Genomic DNA, 17,768 nt, shown 5'->3' with positions numbered 1-17,768 from the left:
CACATTTTAGCCACTAGATGAGATATTCATACACATTACCATCAGGAAGTACAATCAAAAAGAAATGCTTTTCTTGCAACATGCTTTTTGTGACCCAGACTTCCTGATTGTTCAAAAATAGAAATCAAATTGAAAATTTACCCAATAATTCTAATGACTTTTTTTTTTTCATTTTGGTGTTTCCTTGTCTTTTCATTTAGATGTAATCACTGCAATGGCAGACTGAGGGCGAATGAAATTAAACCAGTTGGGTGAATTAGTTCAGCAAGGAATGGTTCACAGGAGAGTCTTTATCTACTCTTTCCACAGACTGTGTGTGCATAATTGCAGGTAAGGGCACTGGCTACATTTTCTTCAATAGAACAATTATAATAGGAATTATAATTAAAGGTCTGATATTATACTCATGACTAGATATTTGGATCAAAATTGTACATGCCCTAGCTTGAAGCGTGTTCTAAAAATGTATTTGATTAAATTTATATTTTATTGCATCCCTTCAGGGGTATGATTATGCAGCCAGAATTACTCAGTTAATTTTAAAATTATGCTTATAAAAACTGGCTATTTTTATTAAGTATTTCAGACTTTGAGTGCACTGTTTTTTATACTGAGGTATTGTTCAGAAGAAAGCTCATATATGCATATCTCTGCATATTACAGTACCATGCTTGTAAAATTTTCTCAGAGCAATATATATGATGTACCATAGCATGAATTTGAGGAACCCAAGACCTTTTGAAAGGCCATGGCAGAATCAAGCACTTAATTACTGTCTGTGACAACAGCAATCTCATGTAAATGTCTCAGTGCTGTGTGCCACAGAGAGAATGAAGACATTTATTACTCTGCACATAGTGCTGTGCCAGATTTTGTGATAGCTAATAACAGAAAATCTTATTTGTCACTGCTGTAAATACTCTGGAGGAGGACTAATGCTTTTGCAAAATACTTTAGATCATCTCCAGCTAAAACCAGCGCATGAAAGGTACTCAGTGGCCCCTATAAAGGTGCATTTTAAAATAGTTTAATCTACAACTCAGTGTGCAGATTTTGGAGAGTGCTTTGCTTACAGAGAAGAGATGCATATGAGGATTTAGCGGACAATATGGCCATAAATAGTTTTCTGCTACAACATATTGGTGAGGCCTTTGAATCTGAAAAAGAAAACATGACAAGAAATAGCAGGTGACATTTTCAGTGTGAGCCATCAGCTTACATTTCCAACACACAAGGCTCTATTTCTGAATGTATAGCAAGCACAGAAGTGGTTTTTAAAAACCCTGGAAATATTCTCTGATTTTTCTTGTGTATAAAACATGTTTGTTCTTTATAGAAGTCTGACAGAATTTAGAATAGATAACAGTGAATTAGAAAGTTTACAGAATTCATTGATAATGTGTTTAATGTGCAATATATTTGGTGTCAATATAGGAAAATAATGGTGCTGATTTAAAATCATATTTGAACCAGTAATTCTTGTCTTGACTTGGCCTGGTATTAGATCAGCTAGAGAACAATCTTTACCTTTGCATATTCTAATTATTTTTGTGATACTTGTTACTTCTGTTGAAGAGCTGTTATACCCTCATGGTGCTAATGAAATATATGCTAAGACAGAAGTTTCAGTGTGTACCTTGTTTTATCTTGTCATAGGTTTTCTGTGCAAAGATTTAAAAAAATATTTCATGTGTCTTTTAAGATATTTCACAGAACATGTTGGACGAATTTGGTGGTGTATCTAAAAACTGGAATTTGTTGTAGTCAAAAGAACATTAAAAATTAAAAATAATAGGATTCCAGCCTGAAAGTAGGGATTCAGTTCTGCACAATCCTGGTTTTCCCTAGGCCTGGTAAATTGAGCTTCTCATTTCTGTTAATTGTGTGTATGTAAGAGTAAGGAAGGTGGGAGCACTCCCAGAGCACAGCTGCTGTTTTCTGAGCTGAATCCTTGCAGTGCACCTGCCTTGTGAGGAGCTGTTTCCATTGGAGCACCTGCTTGCTGCTCTCCCCTATTCTCTTTGTGAATATCTAACAAGGGGAGAGAAGCTGGAGATTTTTTTTTCCTTCAGGGATCAGTGAGGACAAAACCAAAAAGAATTTTGCAGGATGAAAACAGCAAGGGCTGAGTATAAGTAGATGAGAAGGTTTCCCAACTCTTTTGTTCATCATCAGAAGTATTCTAAGTGATCTTTTGATATGAGATCCTTAAAATATATCAGAAATGCCTGCATTTCTTTTCTGAACCCTCATTCTACAGACCTGATAGTGTTTTATTTGGTACACTTTTCCTCAAAGGTTAGAGGGGCAGATAAAATACAGCTTCGTTCTAGTCAAGGGAGTCCTGGTTTGTTTTGGGGTTTTTGTTTTTAACTGTGAGTGGTAATTGTAAGATTGATATAAAAATGCCTGTTCGTAAATATTGCTTTAACTTTTTTTACCTTCTAAAGAAGGTCTGTCCAAATTTAGAAAAATGAAGAGACTTTACCATGCATTACAGCATTTCTGGTTGAACAGTATATGTGAAATTCCTAAAAAAAGCATGGCATTATATAAAAAACAGCTTTGAAAATTGGGATGTTAACTTTATATATATACATATATATATGTATATAACCTGTTGTGCTTTCTCTGTACAAGTGGAATTACATTCATAGCACTATTAACAGCATTCTCAGATTACCCAGTTTGTAGATGTACATCTAAAATGTACATTTTTATCTTTGCATTCTCAGTGCCAATATCAACATTACAGAGCTAAAATTTTATTAGTTCACAGTCTCACAAACATTATACTACCTCAATAAACAAGGAGGATTGGAAACTAGTACTAAAGAATGAATAGTAAGAAAACAAGAATTCTGATGCCCTTGATTCTGGAGTTAATTATGCAAGCCAACTCCTGTTATTACAGATGGAAGGCTGTAATGTCTGGATTCAGAGGTGTGTAGGTGTCTAACTCCCATTGAATTCAGATGAGAATTAGGTTCCTAACTACCTTTCTGAGTCTGGGATAAAGTGATTTCAACAGCATTCAGTGTCATTAGTGTGGAATTTCTGCCTGCTTCAATGCAATTATTTTGCATTTACTCTGTGTTAGTAACAATAAAACTCTGGCCGCAGAGTTAATTTGTTGACTATAAATGGTCTGTGATTTTACTCTTTTGAAAGAGAAACTTGCAAAAGAAACCCTATTGAGAAAGTGTATTTGTATCTGAAGGAAAACCATTCTTCTCCAAGTTGCATGCCCATGCCTTGCTTGGATTGCTTGCAGCAATTTCAAACACTGCTGCAGAGTCTGACTTAGAATGCAGAGGGAGCAATGTGTCTATATATTAGTAAGGCCTTTCATTAAATCTTTACTTTTAAAAATAATTGGTTCTTTTAATCTATAATGGAACATGGACTTACAGGCTGTCTGTGATTAAAATTAAACCTTATTTGTCTTTTAATATGGTGCTATGTTCATCTGTAATTGAGTGGGGATCGATGCCAGCCGTGTGATGGGCAGTAAGCTTATCCAACATGACTGAGATAGATTTCAGGGAAGACAGACTTTGCTGTTTCTATGTACAAGTGGGATGAGTAGACCATATCAGCAACATTTAATTATTCTGTAGGTAATTATTCATTTGAGGGACACAACTTTCAGAGCGGTATTGGAATAGAAGGAAGACTGATACAATTACCATTTGGCTAAGTACACTGTTTGCACTGGTAGCTGGGAAGTCATAATGAGCTTTTCATTACATTTGAATAAAGGAATGTTTTATGTAATAATAATGTTTAGTATAACAATACTGACGTGAAGGAAAAGAAAAATAATTTAAAAAAAAAGAAACCAAATGATAGATCAGCATCATGGATTCACTAGGTCTTTTCCTCTTTTTGTTAAGATCCTTTACTCTTGCAGAATCAGAAAGCAATTTAGTTTGACAAGGACCTCTGGAGGTTAAGCAGTCTAACCAATTTGTTACAGTTGTTCTCTTCAGACCAGGATGTTCAGGGCTTGTCCAGTTGAGTCACACAGAATCACAACTTCAGTGATGGAGATTCTGTGTCCTCTTCGGGCATATTTGACCACCCTCATGAAAAAACCAAATAATTTCCTCCTAATATCTAATCAGGATTTCCATGTTCCAACAAGTTTTCTTTGCCTGTTGCTCTGCATCTCTCAGAGTGCAGGAAGTTGCAGAGAGCAATAATGTGTCTCCTTAGTGCTCTCTTCTTAATGCTGAACAAACCTGCCTCTTGATGCTTTTCCTGTATTCCATATTCCTCATCCCCTCCCATCCTGGTGGTCTCCACTGGACTGATCCCAGTGTGTCAGGATCTTTTATTGGTAAGGCCTTTGCTAAACCTCAGTGGTTTCCTATCAAACCATGTCTGCAGTGTATTCCAATGCCTCAGGACAGCAGTCCTGTCCCCCACATATCCACTGATGCCCCTCAATTTGTTGACACTCACTATTCTGCTGGGAGTGCACTTTGTCCTTTCATGTCCTGCATTAACATAGGCAATTCCCAGTGTTAGTCCCCACACAGATCCCTGGGGGACACCCCTGTGTGGGTTGTCAGCTGGACTCCAGGGGCATCCTGGATCAATTCTCCACCTGCCTTCTTGTCCACAATCTCCAGCTGGGTGACAGGACAGCTCTGGGACACTGTGCCAAAAGCCTTCCCAGGGCATCCTTCAGCACCGTCAGCACATCTCACATCATCCCATGAATCTCTGCATGTCCAAGCAGGCTGAGCAATCTATATATTTCTTTTTCCTCTGCTGTGGGTACTGCTTCACTCCAACAGGAAAAAGTGGAAGGATGTACTGCCTTCAAAGCTGAAAGGAAATTAATGAATCCTCCCAAATGTTATGCAGACTTTCATAATGAATATGTTTCCATCCTGCTTGAACAGTCTTACTTTAAATTGTGGTTTTCCATATGAACTGTTGTTCAGGAAAACTGGATTTCTTTCACTGCATTTTCTGCCTCTTGCACCATAAGCAATTGTTAGCTCTATAATATTTATATGCTAAGCTATAAATATTAATTTGCTACCGGTGATACTAGAGAAGATACTTAGTTTTATTAGGGATGGCTGTGAACTGGAAGGGCTATGACCAGAGCAGGTATTATTTAACTGTTTGAATTTTCATCACTTTATTTTTAGAGAGCAAATAATGGTGATTCTCTGTCTCTTTTTTTTTTCCATGGGGATGTTTAAATAGTGATATTACAATGGACGAGCTGTTAAAGCAAATGACTTTTTGCCTTGGTTTGGACAGGTTATGCTTGTTCAAAGTTTCCCTTTTCTGTTCATTTATTTCTGAGTATCTTTCAGCTACAGTATCCCAAATACATCTCTCTTTGTATATCCAACTGGAATATTCACTGAGATTACATTTATCATTACCTTGGTTTGTGCAATGTGGCATTTGATCTTCATAACTTCTTAGTCTGTCCTAGAGATGATCATAAAAAAATTTGTTCAAATTAAGAAACAAAAGTCACTAGGACTTTTGCTAACTTAAATTTTTGGGGGTGGAACTAATAGTGAGTGTAAGTGATTGTTGTGGTTTAATCCCAGCCAGCAAATCAGGCACACAGAGCTGTCCCCTCAGTGGGATGGAGGACAGAATCAGAAGGATAAAATCCACATACTCATGGCTCGAGATAAAGGAAATTTAGCAGGTAAAGCAAAAGACACATGCAAGCAAAGCAAAATAAGGAATTAATTCCCCACTTGCCATGAGCAGGCAGGTGTTTGGCCATTCCCAGGACAGCACAGCTCCATGACAAGCATCAGTTACTTGGGAAGACAAACACCATCATTAAGAAGATCCCCCCATGCCCCTGCTTTCTTCTTATTCCCCCTAATTTATACACTGAGTCCATCCAGTGTGGGGTATCCCTGTGGTCACTCAGGCTCAGCTGTCCCTGCTGTGTCCCCTCCCAGCTCCTCATTGCTGGGGTGGGGTGAGGAGCAGGAAAGGCCTTGGCTCTGTGTGAGCCCTGCTGAGCAGTAAGGAAAACATCCCTGTGCTAGCAAACCATTTCCAGCACAATCCAAAACACAGCCCATACCAGCTGCTGGGGAGAAAATTAACTCCACCCCAGCCAAAACCAGCAAAGCAACTTCCTATTCTTGTCCAGAGTATTGCTAACATGAGCTGTAGTTTATTTTATCTTGGTCTGATTGGACTTGTCACTCTAATCAATATAGTTGTTTGATCTAAAACTAAAATGTAAGAAATTTCATTTTCCATTATGCTATTATCAAAAGCTAATTCATAAAGCAATCAGATGCTGCAATGAGCTCCCTATGAAGACATTTTTTTAATAGCTGTCATAAGCAGCTTAACTTTCTTTACTGTGTTATTAAGAAAAACACAAATAAATCACATAAACATTTTTTCCTTCAATCATTTCATGCAATTCTCCAGATCAATAACAAATACATACAAGGACATCCATATGCCTCACAATGGATTTAGCAATTTGTAAAGCTTCTCACATTCACCCTTCAGTCCAATTAATTTATTGTTTATCCATTGGAGGCCTTTTCTGAAATTCCTCTGTGGTATTTTCACACATAGAACCTTAAACCAACAACAGTGCTGTTAAAATACAACTGTTCAAAAGTGTGAATAGAAAGTGCTCTTAAATCATTGATCATACTTCTAGATCTCATGACTCTGTGTGAGAATAAGAACAGTTCTGTTTTTCATACCTGACCTAAGTTTGCTATACATTGGGCAAGAGAGCTTTTCTGAAGAACTGAAACCAGGTTATTTCATGTGCTTTTTTAGGTTTGCAGAGGATGTAGATACACCACAGAAGTTTAAGTGTGTAACCAGCTGCTATCAGAACTGGTTTTAACTTAAGTTTCTGCTGTAGCTGTTTAGCTGACAAAGCCTAGTGCTTAGAGCAAGCAGAAAAATCCATATATCATGTCCTCCATATTTGTTCTCACTATAGAGAGTGAGGCCCTTTACAGGAGTCATGAGATCCTAATCCAATTACAATCCAATCCCATATTTTTCACAGTGACTATATTTTTATGACATCTGCATGCTCTGGTTTTGGTAAGTGTTAAATCAGGTTCAATCTGAGTTTGAACCCCTTTGCATACTGTGAATATAAAACATTTCCAATATCTACTCTGGCACCTAGTAGCAAGTTCTTATTTTGAAGTAATTATAGCTAAACACCATCAATAGAGCAGCTTATTTCAGTAAAAGCCTCAGTGTAACAGCAGTCTTTGTTTTAGTCTGTATTTTATGAGTTGTTGGTTAGCAAAAGGAGCTGGCACAGGATCTAGGGAAGTTTCTGAAATAGCTTTTGAACTTTTGACACAAAGGGTGTTGCCAGATCATCTGCCAAAGATGTCACCCTTGATGTAATGGAGCCTATTGAATGCATAGATGTGAGAGTTTCCTCCAAAAAAGTAATTTCCATTTGACAATAATGATATGACACTAGGCAGTACATTTCAGAGGATTGTTTTACTTTTTCAGTGGTTCAACTCACACAGCATTTGGCAGCTTCTTCCTCACCATACTTGAAGCATGCAATAAAGACTTGCTCAGGAATGGAGTGTCTCTCTCTTAGTATTCATTCATTCATTCTAGTCATGCAATTTTACTTATTCATGCAGTTTCCATAACATCCAAGTGATAAATTGCACATAATTTACACAGATAAATTACATACAGCTGTGACTTCTAAAAACTTGTAGCTCAGGTCAGTACTTCTAAGTTGTAGCCTGAGAGTTTCAGAGATTCAAGTTCTAAATATTGTTTTTCATCTTGTTTTATCTTTTATATAAAATGAGGGCAGTCCAACAAAAGATCATGGATGATAAAATAATAATTAATGTAGAAAAATTTTATGAATTTAGGAGCTTGTACTTTAACCAAGACAGGTTCTTCAAGAGCAGTGAGGAATGCCTGCTCTCCAAGACTTGCACAAAACCATAGTGAATTGTTTATGAAATGTTAAACATAACCTATATTTTGTATTAAGACATTGAGACATTCCTAAATGGCACATGTAGAAGGTATTGTAAGGAAAGAGGAGGTGCTATTTCAGTGCACAAATCCTTTTGACAAGCATATTCTAATAAGAGGTGAAATATTCTTGTGTGTTCTTGTCTTGCATTTGTGGAGGTTTTCTGTAAACCTCATAATTGGATTACATTTGTTTTCAGAGAAGATCTCTGAGCATGAGTGTCAGCTGCTCACCATGGCTAAGACTAATGGAAAAAATGAAAATTAAATTCCTAGAGGAGAATGGGATAACATCAGAACCTTTATCTCCTTTAAACTAATAGCTAGCAGAAATGGATCAATTAAAACTAATTAATTCTACCAAGTAAAATTAATCAATTACCAAAGAAGAAAGAAAGTAATAACTTAAGCATTCTGATTTTTTTTTTCCTTTAGGAATAAGTGCGTTCATCCCAAATAATCACTATGTTCTTACAATGCATTTGTAGCTGCAAAACCAGGAATGATGCACTGATTCATGATTAATGCCGTCAAACTAATCTTTCTTTCAGAAATGTACTATCTCCCACTTAGATTGTATGTGATTGTGAAAGTTTTGGTACTCTTAACTTCTAGAGATGTATTCACTCCAGATAATAACTTAATTCCCAAAAATTGAGTAGTCTGTGTTTGTAAGAGAAACTTAAATTCTTCTAGAAATTTTAACCATGGGTATGGAGCATACAGATAGCCACTTTCCCAAGAAAATGCTCAAATATTTCCTACTCAAATTATAGTGACTGAGCAAATTACCCCAAAAACAGTCTAGTACTGCAGAAAGTGTTGGGGCTTTTAAAGTTGTGTAGATGTTTCATCAGTGTTTATTGCTTTTATCCTTCTAAGGACTTATACAAGTTATACACTTTGAAACAACAGATTCTCCCTTCCAAAACACTACAACAACTACTACTACTACTTATTATTATTATAATTCTTATTATCTTAAAACAAATACAAATAACCCCAAGAGTTTAAATAGCACCTTAATTATTTATTATGATTTTTGAATGAAGTATGGAATATTCTAAATTCCCAAGCAGCTGTGGTGCCTTTGGCAGTGCCAATGGCTGTGTTATTTATTTAATATGCAGGATACAGAAGTGGATTGTTTGGACACATATCCAGCATCATTGGTGGGTGTTTGGTTTTTTTTTTACATCATCCTTTCACTAGGAAGTGAGGCCAGGTAACCCAGCTGTCCATCCACTGTGGAGCCAGGCTTTTACTGATTTGCCTTTTGGCTGCTATTTAACAGATATTAATATTAATTTCATTAGTATTTCTTTATGGCAGAGCTTCTTTCCAAATCAATAGAAAATAATAATATCAGTTAAAAGGAGGGTTTTTGAGGCAGTACAAAACATTCTGCTGGTGGGGATTTGTCCCAGAGAATTCAGAGCAGTGGTGTTCCTGAATGCCTCTCTCAGCTGTGACACTTGGGCTGATGCTGGAACTCTGGATACTGAGAATTTTAGAAATATTTCCAAGTGTTTCCTCACTGGCAGGGCCCTTGCTGGACAGCAGCCCTTCACTCCATCCAGACAGGAATCAGAGCAGCCCTGAACTCCCTCCTGTCATGGGGATTATCCATTTGTAGGGCTGTCAGTGTCATTGCTCCACCTTAGAGGCACTGGGGTCATCTCCCAAGCAACACAAGGAGTGCTTACCAAATAACAGCAAGGTCTTCTTGCATTTGTTTTTACAATTTATATTTTTTTAGTGAGAAAGCAAAGAACAGCAATAGGTATCATACTTTAAGCAAGAATATGCTAATGAGAGTCTACATTAAAAGGCTAAAGCTGCTTGGTCTCCGAGTAGTTGTATTTTCTGAAAGATATAGTGATTGCATACTGAATCATGGTTTAATTTTTTGGTGAGTTTTCTTTTTATTTTTTCCTAAAAATGCTCATATTGATATTATACTATGAAAAAACTGACTAGCAAATGTACATAAATGAAGAAAGAAAATTTCAGGAACTCTCTTACAAATCAGATTATTAGTTCCAGAGTTTTCCATTACTTTTAAATGTCTTATTTGTCTATAATTCAATTAAAATACCATTTAATAATTTAAGGTAAGTGTAAATTGGTATTAATTTGTTGTTAGGAAGTTAAATCCTATAAAATTAAATATTTTCTAGGAGTTACCAAGTGCATGTCATGATAGTTATTTACCCCAGCAGCTGATTCTATTTCTTACAAGAATAAATTATCCTCTCTTCAGCATGTTTTAAATATCTTTTTTAAAAAATACAGCCTCCAAAAGCTGAAGTTGCCTTTATTGACAATGATAATACCTATTTGCTTATGCCTAACATCAGTGAGCTCAGCCTTCATAAATTATAACTGTTAACAGTGTGAAAATACAGCCTCATGATTTTTTGGAGACTGTTATGGCATGAAGAAAAAAAATAAAACCACAAAACAAACCAGAACTTTTGCTTATCGATATCTAAAATTTAATTCAATTTTGCTATGTATATCTGTTTAGAAAAGGTCTAAATATTTAAGAAAATAATCACTGGAGCATTTTAGCTACTGCGCTGCGTCCACCAAGGACAGGGGGTGTGTTTAGAAAACTCATTAGTGAAACCATCTGTTCCTCTCTCCTTCTGAGCTCTGCAACTTGCTGTGACTTCCCCACTTCCAAAATGTCTGTTCTCATCACAAAGAGCACCATCAGACTGAAGAAATCTTTCCAAGGATCATAGATGATGGATATGTCCACAGGGTTCATTCTTGCACAGAAATGCCTTGTTAAATAGTTTAAAAGCTCATCAGTCTGAATGAAACCTGTCAACTTAGCACTGGAGTCCATTTAAATTTCAGAAACCCTTGGGGAGTTATTGACCCTTATGAGCTGCCTGTCCATTTTATGGCCCCATGAAAACATCAATGGTGCTGCATTGTTAGGTGGATTTGGGCTTTGGGTTGGGATTTTTGCTTGGTTTTTGTGGGTTGGTTCTTTTTTTCTCATTTATTTATTTGCCTTTTTTTTTTTTTGGGTGGTTCTGTTGTTTTGGTTTTTTTGTTTTTTTTTCTTCTGAGGTTGTTCTGCCAGCTGTATTTCCTAGTCTGCGACAGAGTTGCCTGGGGTAGAAGAGGTGTGTGAGTCCCTGTCTCATGCTCAGTATTCTTTGTGGAATCTGAGATCATGTAGAGATTAGTAAAAATTGGTTTAGCAAAAGAGGGATGTTATTACTCTCTTGGTAGGTTTCCTAAAAGCATTTATGCAGCAGGAATAATACAGAGTGGTCTGTATCTCTGTGTGATAGTTAAACCCAGAGAAGAGAAACTTAGTTGAGCATATTGCAACGTGATGAGTAACTGACTGAGTAACCAAAGCCATTTGTCATCCTGTGAGTTAAAGTAGATTTGCTCTGAGCAGCTAAGGGAGAAGAAGAAAATTTTGGAGGAAAATAGTAATTCCTTGTTATAAACCTCTGAAAAAGACATGTGGCAATAAGAAATTTAACTCCTTATACCGAAGGTCAGTCTGACAAAGCACAGGAAATATTCTTCTAGGCACTCTGCTGTAAGACTGGTTCTCTTGCTTTCTACCAGAGAAGCACACTCTGATGATACTGAAGTGTTTCTAAATGGATTTAATGGATTCCTTTAAGTGTCTTAGGATAAACCTAATGCCCAGAAGGCAAACAGCTCACTCCCCCCCCTGGGTTTTGTTTCCTCTCTATATATGACATGTCACTCTGTTGATTGTGAAGAAATGTGTTTGTTTATAGTTAGTGTTTGACCAAATGACCAGTTAGATATGTTGTATTAGGAGCTCTTGGAGAGGTAATACTTGCTTTTAAGTTTGCTGTTGCAGCACCAGATGTTGGGCCATGTAACATAATTGGAAAGTGAGTCACTTGCTTTTTGAGATTCATCCCTCTACACCCTGAGCAGAGCAATCCAAGTGTGTCTCAGAAAGCAGAATATCTGACTTGCTGTGTTGTTCTTATTTATATAGAGGTAAAAACTTGCATAACATGCTTTTTGAAAGCACCTTTGTGAAATCTGCAGAGCAGCATGACTTCTGGCGTTCACTGTTTAGGTGTGAATAAATAAAGGACTTCAGCAGGAAACTTTGACATTAAATGTTACCCTATGTAGTGATCAAGTCCCTTGACATTGGTATCTCAATATAGAAATATTTCTTCATCTTCATGATGAGAACTGGTGTAAGAACAGGTGAGAAGGTCCTCTGAATCCCAATCTCCTGTTTTGCACATTTATAGAACTGGTCAACATTGCTGAGTTTTCAAATCCCTTGCCTGAAAAAGAGCAAATTCTTTACAAAGTAAAAGTAACTTTTCTCTATCCTATGGCTACCTTTCTGATAAATATTTTATGCTCAGTTCAGTATCATTCCACTGTCAGTCTTTGTGGTTTTCTGTGTTAAAAACATGGATTATATGGCACACCATGGTCTCAGGATTTTGTAATGTAATGGATAGTTTTAGATCATTTGTAGTGAAAATTAAATTTGTCAAATCTTGTTATGGTTCTAGGATTAGAAAATGTGCTGTAGATAGACTTAGCAGTAGTCCTGATGTAATCACATTAAAACATTACTATCTCATTATACCAAGTGAGTCACTGGACTAGATTGAATATTTGTACATTTTTCATCTACAGACTCTGCTTAACTAACACAAACACTGAAGTCATATTGCAAAGCATTGGACAAGGTTGTCAACTGCCTGATTTTGCTAATATTCTTTCCAAGTATTTACATATCAAAAAAGTATATGACTACTAAATTATAATACTATGATTACTTCCATAAATATTTCCTATTTTTAGGTTAGAACACAATAATTTTAGTTCTGTGTGTCCTGAGTTGAGTCCTGAATGTGAGGTGTACAGTTCTATCCTGATTCTTTCTTTAGGTATCAGCAAGGTCTGTATTTTATGATTTGTGTAATTGAAATCAGAGCATCTTGTTCCTTCAAGATGACTTTCATAATATATTCCCAACAGTGTCACATATTTTATAAAGCAAGATGTGTTCTTATGAATTAGTGATCTGTCAAAATTTCTGGCTGTTTTGGTAAGCAAGTTTTCATCACAGAAAACAATACAAGTAGAAATACTAAGGATTTGTGGATTATTTTAATTTGAATTTTGATTGTGAGTTTGTGTATGTTCAATTTTATTTGCAGCATGGCAGGATTTTTACCTCTCTGTGCTTTTTTTCTTAACTGTCAACAAACAGATATGCAAGCAAAAAAAAATCCCAAGAACAAATTCTTGCATGAAAACTTGAGAGTCCATTGCTACACTGTGCATAACATTGCAGATTTTTAAATTAATATCATTAATTGCTTAAATAATACTTCTTAGAGGTATTTTTGCTGAATGCATGCTAAACATAATTCATAATTTGAATCTGAGTTTATAGTTAATACTGAGTAATTAAAAGCAGAGTATCTGGTCTCTGTGCATCCAGCCACCCCATAGGTTACAGCAATGTCAGCACTTTTTATGAACTAACTTCAAAGCATTTTTAAAAATTGGTTTACCTTGCCTTACTCTACCTAGTTTCAATGGCTTTTCCTGATAGAGAGGATGTTCTGGGTGGGAAAAAGAAGAGTTCTTGTGCACAGTAGGAACCTTAAAATAACTGTATTCACAAGTTCTTCTGTTTGGCTTATGCTCATCCAGCACCTGAATGCATCCAGTTGAATAGTGTCACAATTCAAAGCTTAAACATAGGTAACTAACTGAATATAATAACAGCAGTTGAATTATTCCAAAGTCTTTCCCTAAATAACTGAAGAAAAGTGAAAAGTGATTCAACTCAGGCAAGCTGCAGTCTTGTCACAGGCATTGTGTGAGTAGAATAAGAAAAAATTATTGAGGGAATAATTCACTGTAAATTATTTTCGTAGTTCTAATGATGGGATAATCATCCAATGTGGCATTTTGAGTTAATGTTGGAACAGCATCATTTGATTAATCTACACTTTTTTTTCTGTCAGTATTTCCTAGAGGAGAAAATTATTTTCTGTTCTGTAAAGAATGTGGTGGGTCAATCACTGCAAACTGTCATTTGCCTTAGAGTAAGGAAATTAAGTTTCATATTCTAGGTATGATAATTTCTGGAGGGTTTTTTAATCATAAAAAAATCAAGCCATCTGCACCATGTATTTTATGATATTATATGATAGTACAACAATACTCACACAAACCTGTGCTGGAGATTTTTTTACCCTTCTTCAAACTGAGTCTGAGTGTGTGTACCCAGCAGAAATGGCTATAATTGATGCATATTTAGCTATCTTTCATTATCTGGCTTGGGCAAGGCAAGAAGTCTCACTAGATGAAATGCTGCATGGACTAATGATCTGAGCTGTGTGTTGCCATGGCTGGATCCCTTTCAGGATCATTTTTTAAAGCCAGACAAGGTCTCATAGTCTATTTTATGGACTATGATCACAATAATTTCTCCTAAAGTCATGGCATGCTGCTGAACTTTTTGATAGGGAATTTTTTTATCTTTAACTGTTGGCACAAGTCAGTTTTAAATTACTTAAAAGTGAAGTTCCTTGAAATATATTTTATGTGAGGATTCTCAAAAAAAAAAAAAAAACCACCCAAGTTATTTTTACTCAAAAAAGAAGATATAGCTTCAGTTTCGTTTTACCTCTTTGATTCAGACTTCCAGAAGCATTATTTTTCTATAGTTTCCATGTGAATTATTTGGATACTTCTATTTACATTGGGACAATGGATATCAGTGTAGATGAACTGAAAAGTCTTTGAGCCAATTCCAGTTCTACCTGCCCATCAAGTCATTAGGCCAAGACTGATGGAAGGTTAATTTTGGTTTGCAAGATTAAGCTAATAATTTTGATCAAGGTTGTGTTAAAGGACCTAATATTAAAAGAACAAAAGAGAAAAACTATTTTGACACAGGGATTTGTGCTCCTTGCACCATCCCACTCTAAGTGTTACCATTTGTCCTAGAGCAAGCTACCAAGAGAAAGTTTTCTTTTAGGAAAAGAGTTGGAAAGGCAGGATTCTCCTAGCAGTGAGTCTTTTGCTACAGGATAAAATTCTGAAAAATGGATTTGATAACACAGTCCATGATAAATCCTTAGCTACATTTGCATTGGCAAGGTTGCCATTCTCAAATAACCATTCAAAGTGTTTAAAGTCTTTGATTACCATAGAGATTCTCATTACAGTCCAAGACCAAATTTACCCCAAACAGCAACAGACTACAAGTGTATTCTTGTCTTGGGGTTTTTCATGCTTTCACTTTACTTCAAATTCAGTGTTTACTTAATGAAAGTCTTCCCACAATTCAAACAAATTGCAATTCTTTTCTTTGTTTGTGTATTTGTTTTGTAAACCAGTTTTTTTAAATCAGTTTCCATCTACCCTTTCCTGTTACATAAACCATCCTTTGGGAAGTGTTGAAACACCTTTTCCTGTAATTCTTTCCAAGGTTTTACTGGTGTGCATCAAACGTGGAGGTCCTTTCAAAAAATGTACTGATCCCTCTGCACAGCTTGGCAGAAAATGCCACTCAGGATAGAAGAGATGAAAGAATTCATGAGAGGGAGACTTGAGAAACATGTGGAAGAGAAACACAGTGACTGCCCTGCCTGAGGGAAAGTGAGCAGTGACAGGCTGAAAAGGCTGTCATGACCAAGCAGAATCAGTTCCTGTTCAATATTGCTGCAGTTGGAATAGCGTTTCCCCCATGCCAGTTTTCACTCTTGTTGCTGATGTTTGAGGATCATTACTGTATAGAATTAAATATTGATGTCAAAGAGCTAGGGATAAATTATTTTGGAGACATCTTAAGCTGAATTTTTTGTTGTTTTCTGTGCAGAATAAGATATGTAAGACTTTTGAACAAGCTATTTGAGATTTTTATGTCATGCAGAGTTTTCAAGGCCCTTGGGTACCTGTTCTCTTTGTACAGTAAACCTCCAAGACTGCTGGTCAGGGTTTTATTAATGTAACATTTACCCTCTAGTAGCTAGAACCATTCTAATTCTCTGCCCAAGCTTATTGTTATCTTCTCCCACACTGTTCTGGTTGTTACATTATCCTCCATCTCAAGCAGTCTGTTGTTGACATGGCATTGGACCAACAGAGTCCTGGCTTTAAGCACAGAACTTTGTAAAGGATGTACACACTGTGTTCAGGGATGTGTCCAAAATGAAACTTCTGAAAAACCCAAACCCAAACAACCAGCCATTAAAGTATAAGCAGACACTCAACCACAATATCTGGCCTGTGTTCTAAGTCTGCTAATCCTTGTTAAAGAGACACCTACCATTCCCAACAGTATGAAAATTACCAAAATGTGATTAATTTTGACCTGTCAGAGGTATGGAGCTACAGGAAACATCTCAATTACACAATTGTTGGTTTGTTATTTTGGGTTTTTTTTTCTTGTTGTTTTTTGTTTGTTTGTTTGTTTTTAATTTGGTTGGCTGCTTTTTTTTTTACAGTTTTCAAGATAAGCTCTGCTGTGAAATTTATGAAAACTATAAAGACATTCCACTTTTATTCAAGAAACCATGCACTTTTTATGTAGCACTGGAAATCCATTCCATATATTGTTTCTTTCTATATTTTTATTGATAGGAACTTAAACAAGGGCACTATCAAACAACATAAAACCTCAGATTGTGACATTATGGGATGGACTTTGGACTGTGCTCATTCAAGGTAGCAAAAGTTCTTAACAAATATTTAAGTGTAAGATAGTAAAATAAAGATGAGGTAAAGCAACAGAAGAGTAGAAATAAATACTTCTAAGTCATCTAATCCTTCACTCTAAATGGATGCTTATGGATAGAAAAAGAACAGGACAGATTTAGTGCTTGTGAATTTACAGGTTGCAAATGCTCACAGGTGCTGTCAGAGCAGCCCCTGGATGGAGAGCCTGAGCCCCTGGTAAGGAGAAAATTCTGGTGTTGAGAAAATTCAGTCTTGGTGTCCTTGGTGGGGCAGGGTGGAGATGAAATGATGAAATGATCTCTCCCAGGCGTGTTGTACTGGCCCCACCAGGTAAATCTGAGTGAGGTGGAAGGAGGAGTGCAGGTTAGAACTGACCTTTCCCAGATTAATTACCAGCTCCTGAACTTCATTATGTTTCATCTGCCATTCTCCATTATTAATTCCCTGTACAACACGCTTGAATGCATATGTACCTGTCAGTCTTATTTTGTAAGAATTAATTAATAGCAGATGCATGTATGAATTTTAACATTTTGGCTATTGTTTTCCATAGATATTTTACTTTGTGCTGGGAGATCCCTGGCTTAGAATACCCTTCCATATATGGTGTACTATATAATGATGTATTCCCTGTCAATCTAAATTAAGCCTCCCCTGCACATATATATCTACATATAAAAAAAAGGAAAAATTAAAATGTAGGATTTATTAGAAATTTACACAAGAGGGTTTTTAAAATTATTTTTCTACATAAATTGAGTTCAAATTAAATGTCAAATATAATTTGGTGTTAGAAGTTTGAAATATATGATAGTCCTTTGAGAAAATCTAAGCACTCAGTCCTCCCAGCCAAATTGTTATTTGCATAATAGTGAGCTATAAGGTTATATATCATTATATGGCAGAATGCCAGACCATAATCTGCACAGTAAAGCTACTGAAAAGCTCAATCTGAAAAGCATTCATCTTACAAAGGAGTTTGCATCTCCTATAAAATATGAAGCATATTGACT

General features: G+C 36.2%; 1 protein-coding gene across 1 annotated transcript in view; it reads left to right on the top strand.

The window, feature by feature from the left end:
• The first annotated feature begins 259 nt into the window (after positions 1–259).
• Positions 260–17,768, top strand: part of LOC115908560 (teneurin-2-like) — a 637,472-nt gene continuing 619,963 nt past the window's right edge. The window contains exon 1 of the mRNA XM_030957248.1: positions 260–330. The gene's annotated coding sequence lies outside the window, so the exon portion shown is untranslated. The remainder of the gene's footprint in view (positions 331–17,768) is intronic.

This window comes from Camarhynchus parvulus, chromosome 13 (assembly GCF_901933205.1).
Source record: "Camarhynchus parvulus chromosome 13, STF_HiC, whole genome shotgun sequence".
Lineage (NCBI taxonomy): Eukaryota > Metazoa > Chordata > Aves > Passeriformes > Thraupidae > Camarhynchus > Camarhynchus parvulus.
Note: the sequence above shows the minus strand (reverse complement) of the source record. Positions and strands in the feature narration are given on the sequence as shown.